This window comes from Oncorhynchus keta, chromosome 19, assembly GCF_023373465.1.
Source record: "Oncorhynchus keta strain PuntledgeMale-10-30-2019 chromosome 19, Oket_V2, whole genome shotgun sequence".
Classification (NCBI taxonomy): domain Eukaryota; kingdom Metazoa; phylum Chordata; class Actinopteri; order Salmoniformes; family Salmonidae; genus Oncorhynchus; species Oncorhynchus keta.
Window position 1 is genome coordinate 32,697,822 of NC_068439.1, and position 10,061 is coordinate 32,707,882.

Here is a 10,061-nt window from a genome sequence, read left to right on the forward strand (position 1 = left end):
ACACTGAGCCAATATTTTCTGCTGGCTTTCCCCACCACCACCACAGAAAGCACTGAGCTAGGCTGAAACACCTGCATTTTGGAGTTCCCTTCCTCAAGAAAACTAAAAAAAGATAACGTTTCTTTGCGTATTTATTAACTCAATGATATATATATATATCTCCATTTAGATAGATGGATAGATATCGATTAGATATATATATTACATTGTTTACAAACTGATATGTGACTCGTATTAATGTTAAAATAACATGCAAAACAGGCTAGGTCAAAGATGTTTGCTAAAAATGTCTCTGCCCCACCTGCTCTGAATGACAGGTCACCACTGGTCCTATATCTAGGAGATATAAGAGAACTCACAAAATATTATAGTTTTTTGGACATACATTTAACCCCTTATTTTTATTGGCACAAAACAACCTCCATACTTCTATTCATTTGTATGGGTTACATTCAGACGAGTCCAGTGACATTTATGGGATACATAGAGAAAAATGGAGAACACTATCGTGCTCGTGATGGCCTCCACTCATATTAGTTTGTAGCCCAAATTGTTCGGATGCTACAATGTTTTCATGAGAAGACCTATTTTTGCGCTGTCTCATCGTCTGACAAACGCTGATGTAGCTCGGCCGATGTGGAAAGCTATCAACAGATGTGGAAAGCTATCAACAGATGTGGAAAGCTATCAACAGATGTGGAAAGCTATCAACAGATGTGGAAAGCTATCAACAGATGTGGAAAGCTATCAACAGATGTGGAAAGCTATCAACAGATGTGGAAAGCTATCAACAGATGTGGAAAGCTATCAACAGATGTGGAAAGCTATCAACAGATGTGGAAAGCTATCAACAGATGTGGAAAGCTATCAACAGATGTGGAAAGCTATCAAAGGTGGAAGCAGTGGAAGGAGATGCAGCAGCCCATGCAAAAAACCCAGATATCTCTAGTTTAAACTGATGGATTTTGATGGGGATCGTTTTACTATGTTAGATACATTAGACACCTTATGCATTTAATTCCAAATTAACCTTGACAACGACAACAATCCAATCAAAAGTACCGATGCATTTTTAAGTGGCTGTAGAGGTGGACTTTACAGGGATAAATTATTTATTGATACATTCAGCCCCAATATGCTGGTATGGATCAGGGGACCAAGTCCATCAGATTTATAATATAGTATGCCATGTAGAAGACACTTTTAGCAAAAGCAACTTAGTCATGTGTGCACATCTTTAATGTACGGGTGGTCCCGGGAATAGAACCCACTAACCTGGTGTAGCAAGCACCATGCTTAAATAACGGAGCTTCCAAATGAGCTACAGAGTTGAATTATGTTACAATGGAACTCACTGATGTATGAGAGTGTGACCCTTGTTAAAGCAGCAAATGCCCTTGTTTCAGGGGAAAAAAGCAGAGGGATGGAGAGAGCTATGGATGCAAGGACTGACCATCCATGATATCAAAATTATACTTTTATACTTGCGAACATAAGCAATCATTTAAATGTAAACAACAGTTTCTCCGGCAAAATATATTGTCCATTTACTTCACTTGTAGCTGGTCCCATTGGATAACATTGCGCACATTAGCCCTATGCGAACTTACCAGGCGGAAGTGATAATATCCTCGAACAAATTCTTCATCAGCCAATTACAAATGTTGATGTGAACAAACAATTTCCCATAAGATCGTCCAGGCCCAGTGCCGTCAAAAAGTGATTTTTGCATTTTCCCTCTAAATGACACAAACGATTTTCTCTGTCACACACTCAGTCACAACATACATGCCTGGCTGCAAAAGTGCATTGTGAGTGACGTCACCAGCAGGCGCTCAGTTCGTGCACAGGCAACAACAGGCAAGGTGGCCAAGATGGCGTCGCTGTGAGAGGGAGTGTTTTCTCACTCTTCAAAACAACATTGGTTAGGTGGTTAACAGTCAAATATTGGCTATTAATATTGAAAACAACTAACTATAACTTTTTTTATGGACATGGGACAAGTTTATAGTTAGTTTTTGTCAAGTTGAATGGGAAGAACACGACAAAGACGAGTAGAAGAAATATCCAAGTCTCACAGAAGACGGCAGACATGCTAGCTAGCCACAACGTGAACCAGAGCAGCATGGCTACACAAGAAGCCTCAAACTCAAGCAAGAGAAAGAACAAACTGACCAGGATGAAATCCTTGCAACCTCTTTACCTCAGACCCCAAGTAAAAATCCACTGGTGAAAAAAGTAAAAGAAGACATTTCCATATCGGAACTTTTGTCTGCAATCCAGTCCTTGTCTACTAAACAAGACGCCACGCTCTCCAAAGTGTCCATCATAGAGCGGGCTACCGAAGAAATATCAAAGAAGATGCTAATTTGTCAAACTGTCAATCAACTACACAAAATTGTGAGCGAGAACAAGGAAAGAGAACATTCCTAGAGAATGAGTTGAAGAAAATGCCATCCAAAAAATAATGAGCTGTGTGAGAATGTAGCTGCACTTCAAAGGTACTCTCGCAGGTGGAATCTGAAAATCCAAGGTGTAAAAGATGTAGAGGGAGAGGATATTAGAGAAGTAGTCATTAATATCCTGGGAAAAGTGGCTCTGTGCATCAGACAGGCTAAGAGACGTGATTGATGTGGTACATCGACTTGGGAAACGAAGATCTGATGGACCCCCTCGCAATATTATCTTAAGCTTAACTATGCGCCATTACAGGGACATCATATGGAAAATGGCCAAGGGGAACAAGTTTCTGGACGAGAAGAAGCTTCGCATCAAAGAAGCTCTGATACCGCAGGATCAGGCTGCCAGAGAGAAACTGCGGCCTCTTATACAGAAGGCGCGACAAGAGGGAAAGAAGTCGGGGTTCAAGGGCCAACACGCATTTATCGAAGGAAGAACGATTACTGGGTAACTCTGTTAACATTAACCAAATTGGAACTGTGAGTACTACCATGAGTAGAGTTAATGTACTGCCACGAATAAATGTACCGTTCGAACTACAACTGATGAACACTTACCAAAGAAAAGGAAGTAAATAGATTTGTTTTTCTGTTAACCACCGCTACCTCAGCTGAGCGTAGTTTTCCGCCAGAGTAATCCTCTCTAGGTTCACTGTTTGTTTTATTCACATGAATACTTATCTAATTTGTGTTATTTCTTTTTTAATGCAGGAGTTTGTTTTCAATTCACTCTATCGTTAGTCTGAATGTTAGGGGTTTGAGAAATCCTACAAAAAGGAAAACTTTATTTTTAGTAGTAACACAGATTTTGTCCTTCTTCAGGAAACTCATTCAGGTGAAAGTGATTTGAAATTTTGGAAAGCACAATGGGGAGATATGGCCTATTTCAGTCATGGATCAAATTGTTCTGCTGGTGTTTTGACACTTATTCACAATTTAAATGTGACATTCTAGAATCCACATCTTCACAAGACGGCAGATGGGTCATGGTAGCTGTTAAACTTGACAATACTATTTTCATCATCTGTAATATATACGGACATAACTCACATGCTCCTAATAAGACCCTTTTTACCCAATTTACCAGGAAAGTACAGGATTTAAGCAACAAATACTGAGGCTTTTCTAATTATTTCAGGTGATTTTGATGACTCCTAGAACGAGTCAAAACCCTCAAAATAGTAACATTATAATTACATTATGCAAGGATCTCTGTGTTGAGGATGCCTGGCGTTCTTTTAATCCGGATGCTAAGGGTTATACCTGGACCAACAACTATGTCACGTAAATCTATAATAGATTTACTCCTAATTTCCCCTTTTTTGTTACAATTTGTTATAGATGTAGATCATCAGTTGGCTCCCTTTTCTGATCATCACTTGATTTCCCTGAATCTACAAGCTACTAAAGAATCAAAAGGTACTCGAGAATATTGGAAATGAAACAACACACTTCTTAAAAGATACTGCTCTCATTGAAAACATCAAATCATTAGCTAAAGATATTTTTGTAAGAAAAGACATGCGTCATGGAGGTAGATGGGAATTTTTCAAATATAAAGTCAGAGTGGTAGCCATTAAATGTGCCAGAGATGATGCAATTAAAGAACCTTGGAGAAAAGGAGATGATGAGCAAGCTTGACAGTTTTCTACAGAAAGATAATATATCTGAAGAAGAGGAGTCTGTGTTCAGGCCTTTACAACTAGAATTTGAACAGATTTACATGTATCTGGAAAAGGGCGCCTTTGTAAGGTCAAGAGCAAAATGGATTGAAGAGGGGGAAAGAAACACTAGTTACTTTTTTGCACTTGATAAGAGAAACTACAAAAGAATATCTATAACTGCACTCAAAATTAACAATGTTTTATTGAAAGATCCCATTACAATATGATCATTTGTCAATTCCTTTTATGAAAACATTTACAGATCTCAATTTCAGGAAGATGGTTGTGAAAGCTACATTTGCCACATTCAGAATTATGTCCCAGTAATTGAGGATGATTTCCACTCAGTTTGCGATTTGCCTGTGTCAATTTAAGAAATGAGAGGCTCTGAATTCAATGAAAAAAGGGAAATCACCTGGCCCTGATGGCCTGTCAGTTGAATTCTATAGACAGTTTTGGGAGTTACTAGAAGACCCGACTTTCAATGTTTCAAGATTGCATAAAAAATGGGGAAACAGGGCCTTATTACATTGATTCCGAAGCCCGATAAAGGCTCTTAAAGACTTTATTAAATGTTGATTACAAATTGATTGCTCTGGTTTATGCCAAAAGATTAAACAAAGGAATATATACCATTTTATAAATGAGACTCAAACAGGATTTATGAAGGTCCATCACATAAGCTCTAACAGTAATTTAGTCTTGGACCTTATAGATTATTCAGATGCAATTGACTCAGATGCGGTTGTACCTATTTTTGGACTTCTGTAAAGCCTTTGACACAATTGAACATGAATTTCTCTTTAGGTCTCTTAAACTTTTGGGATTTGGTGAACATTTTATTAAACTAATTTGCATGTTTTACAAAGATGTAAATAGTTCTGTGCTAATAAACCTTAATACTTCCAAAAGATTCAGTATCAACAGAAGTGTACGACAGGGATGCCCAACTTCACAATTTTTATTCATTTTGGTTGTGGAACTTCTATGTCTAGATATTCTGAATAATGTAAATTTGTATGGCTGAACCATTTTTAACAAAGAAATCAAAATCTCCCAACTGGCTGATGATACTACTCTTTTCTTAAGAGACAAAGACCAGGTCGACCATGCCCTTAATGCGATAACGACATTTTCTATTGCATCAGGATTAATGCTGAATGTTTCTAAATGTGAAATCTTATGTTTATTTGACTCTGATGATAAAGAAATAGAACATATTCCTGTAAAGGACTGTGTTAAATATTTAGGAATACATCTGTCAAAAAAACACTTAGTCAGACAACATTTGAATTTCTCTCCTTAAATTAAGAGAACTAAACATATATTTAATAAGTAGAGACCTTTCTCTACTTGGGAGAGTACTTCTGTCCAAGGCAGAGGGACTGTCTCGTTTTGTGTACCCCTCATTATCGTTATTAAGTGATCAATAAGACCTTGACTTCATCTGGAAAAATAAGTCTCACAAACTAAAAAGCTATGTCCTTTCTAACAAATGAGCTGAAGGCGGTCTAGAAGTGTTGTATTTTGTTGACATAAATAACACTTTCAAGAAAAAAAAGAAAGGCAACAACAGGCCAGCAGCAATTTCAGTAAATCGCCAATCATTGTTGGCTGACTGCAGCAGCAGTCGTAGTTCGAAGAGCCAAACCCAATGGATATAGTTGGTCACGAATGTTTGATCTTGAACAGAATTTACAAGATCAATCAACATGTCTCAATCAAAATTGTACAGCCAGAAGTACAGAAAAGAGTGGGAGTCTGTGCCTGAACAAATGTCAAATCATATTTTTTGCCGAGATGGCCAGTCATTTTGAGTAACGCTATTGTGTATTCTACATAATGACGCAGTTTTACGTTGTCACGCAATGACATCACAAAGTCATTTAGCAGCTTTTACCAACAAATCAACCTGCCTCTAGCAACATACCCTGAAAATGAGTTGGCAACACTGATGTCACATTGGACTGCATTGAAGAAAAAAAAAAGCATTGGACTGCATTGCAGGCTATACACACATGTGGATTTGCTAGCAGCTTGGTCCTCCATCCCATCAACCTTGTACCCGGCAGTGGCGGCAACTATTCAAGAAGTAAGTGTCTGGGTAGTTATTATTTTATTAAGTAAAGAACATGCTATTCAAGGTTTCCATGTTTTTTGGTTCAAATGTTCTTTTGAAGACTGATGCCTGACTGAAAGTTGTAACGCTACTCTCAATTGGCGCTGATGAAGATTTGGAAACACGAGGCATATAATTAATACGAAAACTTTTTGTCATCATTGTTATGTCGCCAGATTGACTTTCGGTGTGCAGACTGCACCAGATTTTAACTAGCTAACATTAGCATTGCTAACTTGGCTAGCTAAGGGCAACATTGTCATGTGATGACATCATAATGATTGCATAGTTTTTTACTACTAATTATTTTATCAATGTCATTATATTTCCTGGTGACCATGGTGTAATTTAGGCAAAAACAGTAATTGGCTAGCTATGTTTTAGCAGCAGCATCATCAATGCCGCATTGAAAACCTAATTTACAGTTGGGAGTCACTTAGTTATAACTATTTATGCAATTAACCAACTTAGAAATATTGAATGGGTGTCTACCCAACCCTCTTGGACAGCCGAATCTGGTTGGCCCATTTTTCCGATCTTTAAAATGGACTAAATAACCATTTTTATTTCACCACATTCTATAAGTCAAAAGATGTTTCAAATTATGTTAAGGGTATGAAAGTGATTTAGATGTATTGAATGTCATTGTATTTGTTCATTTATTTCTGCAGACAAGGCACTAAATCCACACAAAGTTGGCAAGTCTCTCTCTCCCCCGCACACATGCAACCTTGGCAACATCCTGGATTCCACCCTCTCCTTCAACCCCCACATCCGACAGACTGTCAAAACCTAATTCGTCCACCTCCGCAACATCTCCAGAGTCGGGTCCTCCCTCTCCCGTCCTGGTGCTAAAACCCTTAATTAATGTATTCATCTCCTCCCAACTAGACTACTGTAACTCCATACTCTCTGGCATCAACACAACCTCCTTCCATAAACTCCAAATGGTTCAAAACTCTGCAGCCCGACTTCTCACCGACACCAACTCCTGGCAGTACATCACCCCATGTCCTATGACTTTTTTCAGAGAGTGTTAAAGTGGTTAAACCATGCCCTATAACTGATTAGTAGGAATTATCAATGAGTAGGGGCTATCTGTTTGACTGAATTATTATTCAAAGACACATTTGTAGTGTGTATGGGCAGTGGCACCAAACATCCTCCTGGAGATCCATTCTCCGGTAGATTCCGCCAAAAATGTATTGGTGAGATGCTAAGTGTAATTGTATGTGTGCAACACTGCAACTTTTCCTCTCAGGGGATGACATTATAATATCGTAGTTGTGTATAGTAATGTCAGTGTTCGAGAAAGTTGGTTATGACAATGCAAATAAAACCACTTATTTTTTGTACTTAATTCCGTCGATGACTACTTTGTTGCTGCACTATACTTCCTATCCGATTATGTTTAGCGAACACACTCTTACTTTCACCATGAACTGTTTTCCTCTCACAGCCTTCCAGACCTTGAGCACATGTTTATTATGTTATGTAAATATCTGACAAGAGAATTTATGAAGAATGACAACCTTTCATTGCAGTCTGGTTTCTTTATTTACCTTTAAACAGAAAACATGTCAAAATGTGTAATTCAATAGTGTTTACTCATTAGAAAAATGTAAATAAGTTATACACTTCAGTATCATTACAAAGTCTATTTTGCAAAATGATGAAACCAGCTAGACCTCCAGCCTGAGCTTTCATAAGTCATTTGATCTATCATAGTGGTTATACATTAATTCTTGCATTCTACAGCCATACTATTTTTTAGGAATTATATCACAAATAGACATACCCCTAATGAGATATATAGTTAGGATTATATTATTATTATTATTATTATTATTAGCTAATTTTCTTAATCCAATCACAAGCCAGTTCTTCATTTGAGCTAATACCTAATGACAAATACTCTTGAATTTGTCGTTTGAGCATTTTATTTTGTAGTCATAAAAAAAACATCAAAAAGACGAGACACAAGCTAAATTAAGTAGGCTACCTTGGTCCGTTTTGGGTGACTGACTGACTGACTGGACCTTGAACAACAGTCAACAGACTAGCTTGACTTTGGTAGCTAGCAATCTAGCTAACATTATATGAGGAGACGCTATAGTGGCCTGAACATACGATGACTGCTAAAGTAGGCAAATAATAATTTGGAAACAACTTTGCCATCATTAACAGGTCCTACGCTATTACTCCAAGATGGGTGTACACGCTGACGCGTTATCCTCTACAGTGTCTCATGCTGAAGTTGTCAAGAGACTGACTAAACTGCTCTAACGTTACAGGCCTCAACAATATCCCTGCCAGGTTTTTAAATGGTGCTGAAATTAATGCCCCCTGTGTCACCCCTTTAATCAATATCTCTATTGAGCAGGGTGGAATCCCCACGAATAAAACAGACACGGGTAACTATAGACCTGTAGCTATTTTTAGCATGCTGTCTAAAGTGATGGAAAAAGTAATTTATGAATAGATAGAGGAATATGCTAGCAAGAATAATACTTTGTATGTTCTACAGTCTGGTTTTAGAAAGTCCCACTCCACTGACATGTCTATTTTTAATTTACTTTACCAGAAAATCATTCTTGAAATTGACATTTCTGTGGAATGGTAATGCTGGATCTGCAGAAGGCGTTTGACACGGTTGATCATAGTATCATGCTCTACAGGTAAATAACCATTGGTTTTAACAGCAGGGCCATTGACTGACAGACCAAATGGTGGATATCAAAAACATTATAGTGCGAAGGGGATTCGCTGTAGGGTCCCACAGCGGAGCATGTTTGGCCCACTTCTCTTCCTACTGTATATTAACGATATGAAATCAGCCTGCTTTCGTCATTTGTTTTTGAATGCGGATGACTCAGCTCTACTGGTGTCCCATGAGCACAAAGCCTCAGAATAAATCTTTAGTGCGGAGTTATCCAATATTACTAAATGGCTTTCATCATTTTCAAAATTTCAGTGTTATTTCAACCTCAGTGTGAATATCATTTAAAAAAAATCAAGAATGGATCTGAGGCACTCAGATCCAACCTCATTTTGCGTAGAATAAACTAACGTCTGTGGGTGTGGCGTAGCGTAGCGTTTGCCCAGAGCAAGGAGCCTGGGTAGCCAGGCAAACAACACTGTAATGAGGAACGTATTAATTTATGGTTGGATCAGAATCACCATTATAATCTTTGGCTAGTACGGAGAATTAAGTAAACCCACAAGTCCAAATCCCGATCTCCATCCATGGCTAATTTAGGAAAGGGACAATTTTCGCTAGCTAGATGGCCACTGGAGGACAACACAACAAAATGCACAATGAGTTTCTGTCAGTGACGTATGCTCTCAATGCGATGTGATTGGAGTGAAGCCAAATCCAAACTGGCTACCCTTGACACTTTTTGTTTGTGCGCCAGGACCATTCACAGTTTAGCTCACTCAGTTTAGCTCAACACTTTATTTTTTTATCAAGGGAGGCCAAATGCTCGCTGGCTTCCCTTGCATTCAATGCTGCAGGCGGCACAATGTCATACTCGTTTGGACCAGACAGCATCAGATAGATGGCCTACACATACAGAGACAGAGTGGCACTGTTTTGTTTTCTGCTGAGATTACACAGAGAAACGAAAGATTAAATTATTTAATGTTTTTAATCTAAAAAATAAAAGTATTTGGGGGAAGCCTGGCTTCCCTTGGCATCAATGAATACACGCCAATCGGACAGAGGATGGAAGTTCAATATATAGCTAGATGTAGAAGGATAATGTTAACTAGTTAACGTTGCCCACGAAAGGAAGTTAGGCTAGCGAGCAAGATTTT

General features: G+C 38.3%; 1 long non-coding RNA gene across 1 annotated transcript; it reads left to right on the forward strand.

Moving 5' to 3' along the window:
- The first annotated feature begins 6,021 nt into the window (after nucleotides 1-6,021).
- LOC118397734 (uncharacterized) lies at nucleotides 6,022-7,602 on the forward strand. Its single transcript, XR_004828462.2, has 2 exons — nucleotides 6,022-6,215; nucleotides 6,914-7,602. It is a non-coding gene; the product is annotated as an uncharacterized LOC118397734 (long non-coding RNA).
- Nucleotides 7,603-10,061: the final 2,459 nt, after the last annotated feature.